We start from the raw sequence: 14,179 nt of genomic DNA, 5'->3' as shown, positions 1-14,179 counted from the left end.
TCCAAATTAATTAAACAATGTAATTAGGTCAAGTCCCATAATTAACATTTCAACCCTTAGGTCCCATTTTCATCAATGATTTAACATTTATTCCATTTCTCTATTCCAAACATGCATCTAGGTTTATTATGAATAAAACCCCAACTTTAGTAAAATTACACAAAAGACCCAAACTTTCACAAAATTACCAAACCAACCCCAACATCTCAAAATACCAAAATTTAAAGACAAAATCCATAGAGAGGAGTAGGATATCCCTACCTCGAAGTTTGAGCCAAAAAGGAGATGAAGACTCGAAGATCAACGTGCTCCAAATCCCAACTTTTTCAGATTAAATCAAAGCCCTCAACGCCCTCTATCTTTTTAACAAAGGCCCTAGGTTAGATTCACACTCTAGGGAGATCAATTCTTAGAGAGAGTGTAAGTTTAGAGAGAGAGGGTCTCGGATCTAGGGTTTGATAAAAAGAAAAGGTGAAAAAGTGATGTTAAAAAACGCTACTGTCCGCTGATATAAAACACGCTCGCTCGAGCGAAGACTTGGTCGCTCGAGCGACCAGACACAGAAACTCTCGCTCGAGCCAAGAATCACTCGCTCGAGCCAAAAACTCAAAAGTGCGCTCGAGCGAAAGAACGCTCGCTCGAGCCAACAACTCAAACCCTCAGGTCTGCAACCAGAAGCACGCTCGAGCGACAGACCTCTCGCTCGAGCGAAGAACAAACCAGACCGCTCGAGCCACGAAAAGCTCGCTCGAGCCAGGAAACATAACTCTCAGGTCCAGAACCAGACGCCATCACTCGCTCGAGCGAAGCCACTCTGGCTCGACCCACCAGACACGAACTCAACTCTCGCTCGAGCGACCAACTCCTCGCTCGAGCGAAGGTCCAAAAATCTGGGCAGCAACACTAGGCTCCCAAACACAACCAACCTGTAACAAACCTGCCCAACACATCCTATAACTCAATAAACAAAGTAAAGAGGATGCAAACTAGATAATAAACAACTACCAACATCCACGGACACATGTCCGGATCACTGTACAACAAGGGTAAACCCGGGATCGCTATATTTGTTGTTATTATTGTGTCATTGAAACCACGTTCTTATATGACATTATCATTGTTTATGAACAAAAGGCAAGTATTGCACCTTATAGTATCTCAAAACAATGTTTTTTTGGGGAGGTGAAAAGGAAAAGGCGGCAAGTTTTTTCGGTTCCAAAACAATGTCAAGCTCATTCTCCAGGGATTGTAGTTCCAGGAGCCAATAGGGAATAACAATTACAGGTCAAGAGATATCAAGGAGAAGGTGTAGTTAGTGAAACATAGAGCTCAAATGCAAGTATTTTGAAAAGGAAAAAAAATAGCTATATACAGAGGATAATATTACTTGAAAAGAAAGCTTAAGGGAAGAGTTACAAGGTCGTTAGGACATGGTGCAGGATGGTGTTAGAAGTTCATTGAAATTTGGACACCCTTAAAAACATGGGTAACGTATAATAACAGTTCCATAGCGACCACGTCTCATTCTCCACCTCTCAATCTCCAATTCACAACAAATAGTTCTTCTATCAAATCATTCTATGCCAATAATCATTTGCAAAGATTCAAACTGTATTTGTGTATAGGAATAATGAAAAGGAAGAGGAAGATGGAGGATGATGATAAGTTCAGTAGTGATGATGATTTCTTTAAGATGGATGATGATGATGAGGTAAGTGTTAATGATCCCTCCCTCCTCGAAGACCAACAATGAGTCGAGTATTGATTGGTGTAAATTTGTTCATAAGGTAGAGAATGCAAAGGAGAATCTTCACAAACTCAAAGGTGAGACTAAATTGAAGGTTTTACAGCCATTCATCAAGAACAATGATCTTGATTTATACAAGATCACTGTCTCTGAGTTACACAAAGCCAAAAATAACCCACTTCCCGACGATGTTCATACAACATAGTATGCAGAATCTCTGGCTCTCTTGGCGTAGAGGGATCGAAGAATGGCATTGTTGTTGCTGCTACATATTCTGTTAATAATGATCCAAAATCTCATTTTTGAAGCTTCGGTTCAAGCTCAGTTCGGAGAAACTGAAAACAAAGCATAATTATTATTATTATTAAACAAAAGATTGAGAAAATCTCCAAAATCCCATTTTTGAAGCTTCGGTTCAAGCCTAGTTTGGAGAAACTAAAAACAGAGCATTATTATTATTATTATTATTATTATTATTATTATTATTATTAATCAGAAGATGGAGAAAATCTCCAAAATCCCGTTTTTGAAGCTTCGGTTCAAGCCTTTTGGAGAAACTAAAAACAGAGCATTATTATTATTATTATTATTATTATTATTATTATTATTATTATTATTATTATTATTATTATTATTATTATTATTAATCAGAAGATGGAGAAAATCTCCAAAATCCCATTTTTGAAGCTTCGGTTCAACCCTAGTTCGGAGAAACTGAAAACAAAGCATTATTATTATTATTAATCAGAATATGTAGAAAATCTCCACAATCCCATTTTTGAAGCTTCGGTTCAAGCCTAGTGTGGATAAACTGAAAACACAGCGTTATTATTATTAATCAGAAGATTGAGAAAATCTCCAAAATCCCATTTTTGAAGATTCGGTTCAAGCCCAATTTGGAGACTTCAGTCCCTAGTAGTCTAGTCTACTCTAGTTTAGTTGTCCATTGAATTTTATATATACATGTACATTACATAGATAAGCATAGGTATCCCAGTAATTTCATCAAAGAGTTGTTCTATCAATCACTCTCTGTCTCTCTGTGTTGGTGTGTTATTGTTCATATATTCAACAACACCAGGAAGAAGAGAAAGATGGGTGTTGATAATCCTTCTTTTATGTCTAAATTTATTGACATCTTGATGTTAGATAATGGTGATCCCTCTAATTGGTCTAAATACCATAAGAAGATAGAGGTTTCAAGAATGGGTCTTTTTAAACTCGACCATGACACAAAATCGAAGGTGTTATGGCAATTCACCAATAACAGTCATGTTGATTAATATGGGCTCACTATGTCTAACTCACACAACTCAACCCATAAGCCACTTTTTGATGATGATGACCATACTCACTCTACCACTGTCGATAGAAAGGGCTCGAAGAAGAATGGTGTTGCTTCTCCATGTTCTTTTGTTATTGATGATGATGATGATGATGATGATGGTGATGACAGAGCAAGATCACCATTTAGAAAATCTGTTGTAATCCCAAAAGAGAAAAGATCAGAGTGCTACAACAAGAAGAGTTTTATTATAGTCTCGGTCAATCATATATCAGAGGTTGAGGCAACGATGACAAAGAAGCCTATAAAAATTCGATGCAAGTTGAAGCTGCCAGACAAGTCTTTTGTTTTGAAAAGACGGCACAGTGATAATGATGATGGTGATAATAAAGAAAAGGTCAGGAGAAAAAAGAAGAGGATGATTGTAAAGGCACCTGCAATTCTACCAGAATTGCCTGCTGAATTCAAAAATCACATCGAAAGTCTGAATGGTACTGAATTGAATTTTGTGATTGAAAAGTCACTGTACAGCACAGACCCTAACCATAATCACAGGCATCTATCTTTGCCATTGAGTCAAATTGATAATGGATTCCTCACGCAAGAACAGAAGGACTTGCTCGAAACAAGAACTGGAAAGCATAAGACATCCATTGTAGCCAAATTAATTGATCAGTCAAGAAAGGAATCTGATATATTTCTTAAGAAGTGGGACATGCCTAAGAAAATAGGCAAAGTGAATTCAACTTATAATCCAACGACAAGTTGGAATAATGTTCTGGAGAGCAACAAACAGTGCAAAGGAATGATTGTATAACTTTCATCATTTCAGTTGGGCTCAAAATTGTGGTTCACTCTTGTTGAAGTGAAGAGGATTTAGGCAAAAAAACATTAGAGTTGTAGTTGCTCAAGTGAATGTAGAAGTTATTAAAAATCAACTAAGATTATTTGCTGTTTTTTTTTTTATTTTATACATAAAAGAGACTTTTTGTATAGTTATTTATCTGAGTATATTTTTCTTATTAGTTATTCACAAAATGTCTAATATGTGTACTTCACCTTTTATCAGTAATTGTATTGTCTGAGCTTTAATTTTAAATGTCATGTGATTCAGAATCAGCCAATTCTCAGTTGCCTCCATCCTGAACCTTTTAATGTTATGGCATGGCTCCCAATTCCTTTATGTCATAGCCGGTTCCTCTGAGCGTGCAATGGTTTGCAGATATGTGCCATTTTTTGATATCGGAAAGGCGAAAAGAAAGAGAATATTTCTTGAAATTGAATCGCCAACATTACCATTTTGTCGTTCTTATGAGTCCAATTAGATTGTTTTAATGAGATTACTACTTTAATCGGTATTGGTATAGTTCGGTTGTAGCTAGAATTATACTTTACTGTGCTTGCTCAACAGGATTTAAAATCTTGTGTAGTGAAAGCCAATGAAACGCTGGAAAAAAAAAAAGAATTTGAGACAAATTTTGCATACATTCAGACAGGCAAGTAAAAAAAAAAGACAAATGTCGTAGCTAGATTTTGTTGGAAAGCCAATTATAAGAAGCAAAAGCAAGCTCGGACAAAAATCAAATTTATTAACTCTTAAGAGAACTGGGTATTGAATTGAGGGAAGAGTTACAAGGTCGTTAGGACATGGTGCTGGATGGTGTTAGAAGTTCCTTGAAATTTGGACACCCTTAAAAATAGGGGTAATGTACAATAACAGTTCCATAGGGACACTGTTGAGTACACTTTGCCATGTTCCCAAAAAAAAAAAAAAAAAGAGCACACTTTGCCAATCATATAATGTCATCTAATCCCCACTCCATTCTAGTTTAGGTATCCCTTTTCATTACAATTTTGGAATCCCTTTTCATTATAATCTCTTTGATTTCATATTTGGTATAATATTTACTGTATATAAATATGTACATGAATATCCCACAAATTTCACCTCTCATTCTCCAACTCACAACAAACAGTTCTTCTATCAAATCATTCTTTGCCAATAATCTTTTGCAAAGATCCAAACTGTGTTTGTGTTCAAGTATAATGAAAAGGCAGATGAAGATGGAGGATGATGTTAAGTTCAGTAGTGATGATGATTTCTTTAAGATGGATGATGATGATGAGGTTAGTGTTAATGATCCCTCCTCGAAGACCAACAATGAGTCGAGTATTGATTTGTGTAAATTTGTTCATAAGGTAAAGGATACAAAGGAGAATCTTCTCAAACTCAAAGTTGAGACTAAATTAAAGGTTTTATGGCCATTCATCAAGAACAGTGATCTTGATTTATACAAGATCACTGTGTTTATGTTACACAAAGTCAAAAATAACCCACTTCTTGACGATGTTCATACACAAACAGTATGCAGTATCTCTAGCTCTCTCGACATAGAGGGATCGAAGAATGGCATTGTTGCTGCTGCTACATGTTCTGTTAATAATTCTGGACAAAGATTGCAAATAGATGCATTTACACTCGACAAGGAAAAGGGAAAAAGATCAGAAATCAACTTTAATACTGACTAGTCCTTAGTATCTAATCCTGCAACATGCTCACGAAAATATGAAAAGGTTGGATGTTCAAAGCAGCGTCGTGCTAATAGAGATGATGATGATGATGAAAGGGTAGTAGTTGTACTAGACCAGCAGCCAACTTCATAAAGATCGAGAGGTTCCTAACGCAGTTTTGGTGATCTAAAAGAAAATCTACAGCACAGACGTTACCGCTAGTTAGGGTCGTCTGTCAATGCCACTAAGACAAATCAAAAATATGGAATTTCTCAGCAATGAGGAAAAGGATTTGCTCCGTGGGCGGGGAGGGATAGCGGTAAAGCTAATTGATCTTGCAGATGAGAATTGTGAAGTGTATAATGTAAATCTAAAGCAGTGGAAATTGAAAAATACCTCAAATTACTGTCTAGTGATCGGGTGGAACACATTTATGACGAAGAACAGGCTGGAAGTAGGTATGACAGTGCAGGTCTGGGATTTTTAGGTGGACTCTGAGCTGTGGTTTTCTCTTGTTAAGATTTAAAACTAGTTGATTTAGCTTGTCTTTTTTTTGGGGGGGGGGGGTAATGGTTTAGTATTAAAATTTTGTGAATATATATAAATTCATTAACAATATAAGAGAGTTACATTGCTTCAAATCTAAATGTGATGTTAGAAATCATGCTTTCTGAGAGGGGGATTTATACCGAGTAAATGGGCTGAGCTAGTGTGGGCTTAGGCCAAATTGCGAGACTATATAACCAAGCTGACATAGCTAATTGTGGTCTGGGCCAAAGATCTGGATCGCATGGTTGAGCTAGTCCTAGATTCGGGATGTAGGACCAGGCTGGCTGCTCAAATCATGAGTCAAGCTAGATGGTGTGTTCAATTGGGCTAGATGTTCCTTCTATGCACTGAGGTCAAGCGGGATTTGCCTTAACGAACAAGTGGAAGTGAATTGAATGTGGCGAACCCAAGTTGGTTTATTAGCTTGGCCTAGAAGATTAGTCAGGATTGGTGAGCTAGGTCAAACTGGGTTATGGATAGCTCAACGAGAATTGTCACGTGACCCAATCAGAGTGCGAAAAGGAGATTCCACCATTCATACAAGTCAATACCATTAAGCTGTTTTGTCGATGTTGTTTGGCAGTATTGACACATACATGTGTAAGGCAGTGAGAGAATAGCACATCCACGTGTCCAGGAAAAGACGAGCAGGGTAGTGCGTGCAGAAACTATATAAACTGCGCAGCGCCTCCATACAGGAGGTCTGGAATTCTTGCTATCAGAGCTATCTCTCTTTTGTCTCTTTTGGCTCTATCTTCTTCTCCAAGTGTACTAATTTGACCGTCGGAAGGGTTTTCCGGCAACACACCTGTTGGGTAGCTCACCGTCATTTTGTTCTCAAGTTGAACGACATCATTCAAAATAACGCGGAGCTTGGACCCAAGGTGTACAGAGAGCGACGGATATTTCCTCCTCGTATACTTTCCTAGCCTCTTTTTTATTTTCAATTTCAATTAATTGAAGCACAAAGCAATACTGAAAAATCTATTTAGTTGGGTTTTAAATCAATTTGCATATCCTAGATGACTGCCTATATGTTTCCATAATAACCCAAAAAATAATAAAATAAAAAACCAAAAAACTAATATTTCAGTGTAATTAAAAATTTCAAACAAAAAAAAAAGGGAGCAATATATTTCGCAGAACATTGAATCACACAATAAAATTGGAAAACTTGAAATTTGCTTTCGTTGAGAGTTGAACTCAAGACCTCCCACTTACTATACCGGTGCTCTAACCAACTGAGCTACAAAAGCTGTACTGTTGGCTTTTAAAAAATAATAATTCTTATACATACAAAATAAGATCCAGTTCTCCAGCTGGGTTATTTTTAATTTTATTATTAGTTACGATTTTATTATTGTGAAATTGTTGTTATGTAATTTTTTTTGGTTAAGTTGTTATGTATGCTTTTTATAGATTTCATGTCATTGTTATCATAAGTGTCTACATAGGTTGGGTTATGTCAAGTTGTGAAAATGATTCTTAAGCTTGCTCATGTACTCAACCCAACATGTTTTTTTTTTGGTAATGGGTAAATTGTGATCAAAACCTCAAGCTCAAGCCTTGACAAACGGGCCAATGAAGGCCTTACGAGCTTAGCCTTGTGGGTTGAGATATTCATGCTTATTTTTTGAAAATTTTTCCTTTCTATCTTCTCATTTTTTTTATCAAGCCGATAAATAAGCCAACGGGAGCTTAGCCTGATGAGCTGAGAGATTTTTGGAATTTTTTTTATATTTTTGTATTTTTTTGTTGAGTGCATGAACAAACCAACAAACTGGAACAATGAGTGTGTTGATGGGCTGGGACTCAAATCCTAGGTCCACCTTAGCTTAAGCCTCACTTGAGTTGGACCAGGCGACTTGGGCATAGACTTAGGTCTCATTTGTTAACTATACATTTTAGCTAAAAAGTCACTATAAGCTATTACATCACTATCTCTACTTTTTTGTACATCTTTTTGTACAAAGTCAAAAAATTACTAAAATAACATGTTCCCAAACGATGCCTTAGACCAAGTAAAAGCCTGTAGAATGGTTTGTATTCGGACCAAATAATGATCCTTAAGGCCTTGTTTATTTGGCGAATTAGGTTGGATGTGATTATGAATACGGTGGGATTGAGTTAGGAAATTATTAATGTGGTAACATTAAATTGGAAATGTAAGATCAAGTGTATTTGTTTGTGTAATAGTGTGGTGGTATTATTTAGTTAAAACTAAAATTTATAAAATTACCTAAAAGTCTTCATTTTACAAAAGATTTCTTTATTATTTTTGTAAAATGAGGGTAGCCAATCGTTTGTGTTGATTTGTCAATTTTGAAACAACAATCTAAATCTCTTTCATACATGCTAGATGATTTAGATTGTAGATTTTAGTTGTTTGGGACTTGTTGCGATTAAATCTTTTACGAATCACGAATCATGTAGGTTTTTTAATTGGTATTAGAGCGGGTCACTCTGTGTTTTTAAATAAAACTATAGGAGTGTGATTTTGTGTGATTCGTGTCATGGATTCAATTCGCGAAGGTAACTCGACCCATAGACCTCCTTTACTTGATGGGACAAACTATTCTTATAGGAAAGCTCGTATGAGGACATTTTTAAAATCTATTGATGAAAAAGTTTGGCACTCTATTATCTATGCGTGGAGTGAACCTGTTATTACCATTGATGGTATTGATATCCCCAAACTAATTGATAAATGGGGCGTAATTGATTATCAAAATTCAAGTTGGAATAGTAAAGCGCTCAATTCTCTCTTTTGCTCCGTCAAACTAGAAGAGTTTTGTTGTATTTGTATGTGTGAGGTAGCAAAAGAGGCTTGGGCCATTCTTGAAACTATTCACGAGGGTACTACTGTTGTTAGAAGATTAAAACTTCAATGTCTCACCTCTTCTTTTGAAACTCTTTTTATGCGAGATGATGAGACATTTGATGATTTTTATGCCAAACTTAGTGACATCGTGAATTCATGTTTCACACTTGGTGAAAAAATTCCTGGATCTAAAGTTGTTGGTAAAATTTTGAGGTCCTTACCCTGACAGGTTCCAATCAAAAGTGACAGCTATAGAGGAGGGTCAGGATGTTGAAAACATCAAGCTTGATCAGATGGTTGGAAACCTGCAGACTTATGAAGCCCATCAGATTTCAAAGAAAAAAAAAAGATAGTGTGGCTTTTACTAGTGTTCATAAGACTGCTAAGAACCCTAAGGTAGAAATTGATCTAGAGTCTGAAATGACGGCTATGTTTACCCATTAGTTTTAAAAAAAAAAATAAAGAAAAAGAAGCCTAATTTCAAGGACTCTAGTTCTAAAGAAAAAGGTAATGAAAAATTCAAAAATGTTCCTCCCAAAGTCGCTCCAAAAGTTGAGAAGAAGAGTTTAAGAAGACAAGGAGTCAAGTGCTATGAATGCCAAGGGTTTGGGAATATAGCACTCGAATGTCCTTAAAAAAAGAACCAGAAGAAAGTGTACACAGTGACTTGGGATGATTAAAGCAGGTTAGAGCAAAAACAGAAGGAACTGAATCTGGTGAAGACGGAGATAATACTTACATGGCATTCTACTCTTGTTTCACTTAACCAATTTCAAAGTTGGTCGGTTTTGCTCGTGGTCCTAGTGTGCCTCGTGCTCGTACTTTCTATGGAAGCAATTATATGTATTGGAAATGTAGAATGAGAGTCTATTTCAGAGCTTGGGATCCTGAAGGTTGGCGCACAATTGAAGAGAATGTTGAAGCACCATTTGTAATCGATCAGGTCACCAATCAAAAGGTTGCCAAGCCGACAAAGCAATGGAATGATATTGAAAAAACTGATATGGAGAGCAATGAAAGAGTTCTGAACACCATCCGTGAAGCAATTTCTGAAGAAGAATAACAACGGATTGCTTACTACAAGTATGCCAAAAAAGCATGGGAAGTGCTTATGCAGTTCCATGAAAGAGGAGTCTTCTTCATAACTATCTAGTAATCTTCATGCCTTAGTTGCTCGACTGGATGCGCTCGAGGAGAAAGAGAAACAAAAAGAAGATGATAAAACCTCGGAAGACAATGTTGAGATTGATAGTGACAAACTTCAACAAGCCTATGAAAAGTTATACAGTGAATCTCTAAACCTATCCAAGATAAATAACAAACTCAATATCAAACTCAAGCATGTGAAAGTAAGAATGTCAAGCTAAAGGAAGAGATTTCAGCAGCTACAAAGGATATCATCAAGATCTCAAGTGATAGACAAGATCTCTGTGCAAAGCTTCTAACTTGTGAGACCAAAAGAAATGAACTTCTCAAAATCTATACCACATACGGTGAGAAGATTGAATCCCTTGAGTTGACACAAGTTGCCTTGGAAGAGCTAGTAAGTCAGAAAGAGAAAGACATCAAAGATGCTAGAGCCACAATTAACATGTGGAATAGAAGGTCAAAGTCACTGGAAGACGTCATCAAATCATAACAGATGAGTTGTGACAAAAGTGGGATAGGCTATGGTGATGCAACACTGCAAAAGGGGAAGGCCTCTACATCCCATGACATCAAGACTCAAGAAAAGGGAAAGCTGAAGATTCAACAGGATGATAAATCTCTCTATCAACCTAAAGGGGGTATAATCAACAAAAGAGAGGTAAAACCTGTTTTCGTTTGTCATCATTATGGTAGGTTGGTAGGTATGGCCACATTTGCCCTTATTGTTATGAGTTATTTGGTGAGGTGCCTTAGAAATTCTAATACTTCATGTGTTAGGAGATAACCTTACATGTCTAGGGTGAATAGTAAGACACATAATAGCGTTCACAACGCTAAGACCTTTACCAAGACTACCAGTCCCGCTTTTGTGAAAACTAAAAAGATATAGGTGAAAAAGAGTGACCTTACATGTTTTGTTGTTCACACTGCATCGAAAGCATGTAACTCTCATATGTGGTATCTTAATAGTGGGTGTCGTCACATGTTAGATGACAAATCCTACTTCACATCTCTTGAGAAATATGAAGGAAGAGTTGTTACCTTTAGAGATGGTCGAACTTCTAGAGTCATCGGTAAGGGCTCTATAAGTGTGGCCAGTCTTCCTAAGCTGGAAAATGTTTTGCTTGTTAATGGCCTTAAAGCTAATCTTTTGAGCATCAGTCAAATGTGTGATTCTCATCATAAAGTATTATTTTCAAAAAATAAATGTGAAATTTTGGATAAAAAGTGAAATACTGTCATGCATGGGGTTCGCACATCTAATAATTGCTATGGGATTGTTACCACTAATAATCTTACTTGTCACTTGGCCATCATAACTAATCTTGACTTGTGGCATCAAAGGTTAGGTCACATGAACTTTAAAGACCTAACTAAGATAACCATCAAAGAGATTGTGAGAGGAGTGCCCAAAATATGTAAGAATGTGAACCATGTGTACAGGCCATGTCAATTAGGAAAGCAAGCTTGTGCCCCTCATAAAAAGGTGAACAACTTAACAACCAAGCGTCCTCTTAAATTTGTTCATATGGATCTTATGGGACCCACTCGTACTGAAAGTATTAGAGGTAAAAGATATATTTTTTGAATTGTTGATGATTACACTCGTTTTTCTTGGGTTACTTTTTTTATAGAAAAATCTGATGTGTCGCGGACCGTTAATCTCGAACGAAATGTCCAACCTTCCACCTTTGAGTCCATCCCTATCCGACATGTGCTTGATCCTTTAGGCAGTGACATAGCTCTCTCCTTATCTGGCCAACAAAACCTCAGTTGGATTCAAGAATTCTATTGTAACATCACTGCTATTGATGATGTGGCTCCTTCCTTCAAAACATGGGTTCGGTCTAAAGAAATTTTCATTAATGATGAGGTCATTTGGTCCCTTCTTGCTATTCCTGAAGTCCATAATTGCCACTACCCTTTTCTTGGCTCTCGCAATGCAGATTTTGACATGGTTTTCACTGTATTGTGTGGCACCTCCCAAACGTGGGTAGCTGGGGCCCTTATTCGGCAAAATGAGCTTCTCCTTAGGTTCCGCCTCCTAAATATCATTGTTTATGTCAACATCCATGTCACCACACACAGCTCTAACATTTCCAAAGATCAAGGATATGTCCTTTACTACATTGACCGTCATCTTTCTATCGACCTTTCTAAAATGATTATGACCAAAATGATAGGTGTGTTTGAGGGTAAACAATCTCTAGGTCTTTTTTACGGTTGTTTGATAAACCGCTTTCTTACCCCTATTGGTGTTCCATCCTAAACGGATGATGAGTTTGCCTGTCTTATATCATCCATCACTAAAAAGACCGTCTCCCAAAGTTAGGCTCATGTTAAGAGGGGTACTTATGGGATGTGGTTCTGGTACAGGTGAAGACCCTATGGACGATGAAGCTGAGTTTGATACCGCTGCTGCTGGTGAGGGGAAGCAGCCTCATCCAGCTCGGTCTATCTAGGAACAATTGTGCCAGATTGAGCATGCCATCTTTACCTGGTTTGACCGTTTGGAGAGTCGGATGGACATCTATGATGCTCGTCTCACCAACCTGGAGACATCCACGGATGCACGGCTTACTGCATTAGAGGCATCTTTTGGTCGTATTAAGCATTCTGTTGATCAGTCCTCCTTGCAACTTGCTCAGATTTTATCTCTTCTTCAACTGCATCAGCCTCCTCCACCACCGCCGGATTAGTGATGTTGTTTTTAGTTTGGACAGTTTTATTTTTGCTTCTCTTGTTTCTTGCTGTTTTTGATCTTCATTGGGCTGTATATATTGTTTTCATTTCCTTTGGCTTTGTCTCTCCTAGACAAAAAGGGGGAGTAATTGGGTAATTGGGGTAGTTGGATATATGGATATATCAGGGCTATGATTGACGTTTGTTTTGATTGATTAGACATTGGGACATTGGGCTACATACTGACTTGAACTCTTGAACTAATCATGCTTTGGATTTGATAGATTTGGTTATATTGATTTCTATCCATTTGCTTTGATTATGTTTGTTTTGATTGATCATTCTATTCTAGTGTTTGGATCATGTTGTTTTGCAAGAGGCTCGTTCGAGTTTGTTCGAAATATGGTCAAGGTGTTGGTCAAGAGGTGTGTCTAGGGCGTGTGTTTGTTAGGCACTTTTTGTTAGCTTGTTTTGTCCGGAAATTGACAAAGGGGAAGATTGTTAGGTCCCTACTTGTTGTCAATTCCGCAAACAAATTTGTTCCATTAAGTTGTAATTTTGGCAGTGTTTTTGGCTTGACCACTCGAGCAAAGATGTAAGCTTCACAGAAGCTTGGCCTGACTACAAAAAATACTGGGAGTTAAGTTTTCACGCTCGAGCAAACTTTCCATCGCTCGAGCAAAGTCACTTTTGTAAAACACGCGTTTAAGTCACATCGCTCGAGTGATCATTCCATGGCTCGAGCAGTGATCGCGAATCTATCTACTATAAAGCTGCGAACAAGTGCAATTCCGGGGTACAACTTCCAAATCTTCTTCTTGGGTATTAGGGTTTTCTTCTGGAACTTCTTTATTGGTTTCCTTTGATAATTGTGTGAGTTTATCTCATGAATTAAGTGATTCAAATCAAAGGGTTTGTGTTTGGTCATTCAATACAAAAGAGTTCTTCTTTGATGGATTCTGAGGGTTCGAGCGTGAAGTCTTTGAAGGAGTTTGAAGCTGCTCGTGGTTGTGGATTCGATGTGGACGTTGTGGATTCGACATCAAGCAGATCAATTCCAATACGAAGGCGTTGGTGAAAGAGGAACAAATTGTTGAAGACAATTTTACAGAGTTTGGGTAAATTGTTTGGTAAATTTGTATTCTTTCATTCGTCATAGTGGATTGATTTGTGGCGTTTCACCCATGATTTTTTTTATTACAGTTGGAGGTGCTCCAACTGTGATTTTTTCCACGTAAAAATCGTTTGTGTTAATTCATTAATTGTGAAACAAAAATTTAAATCTCTTTGGTACATGCTAGATGATTTAGATTGTCAGTTTTAGTTGTTTAGAACTTGTTGTCATTAAATCTATTACGAATCACATTACTCTGTTATAACGATTCCGGTTACTCTCTATTGTTACACATTATCATGTTACTCTTGCACTTATCAC

The 14,179-nt window shown here is 37.2% G+C and overlaps 1 non-coding gene across 1 annotated transcript; it reads right to left on the bottom strand.

The window, feature by feature from the left end:
- Positions 1-7,274: 7,274 nt before the first annotated feature.
- On the bottom strand, positions 7,275-7,348 carry TRNAT-AGU (transfer RNA threonine (anticodon AGU)). Its single transcript has one exon. It is a non-coding gene; the product is annotated as a tRNA-Thr (tRNA).
- Between the last annotated feature and the right edge of the window lie 6,831 nt (positions 7,349-14,179).

The sequence above is a fragment of the Camellia sinensis genome, chromosome 7 (assembly GCF_055761805.1).
Source record: "Camellia sinensis isolate YWXY chromosome 7, ASM5576180v1, whole genome shotgun sequence".
NCBI lineage: Eukaryota > Viridiplantae > Streptophyta > Magnoliopsida > Ericales > Theaceae > Camellia > Camellia sinensis.
This window is presented reverse-complemented; position numbering and strand designations above follow the sequence as displayed.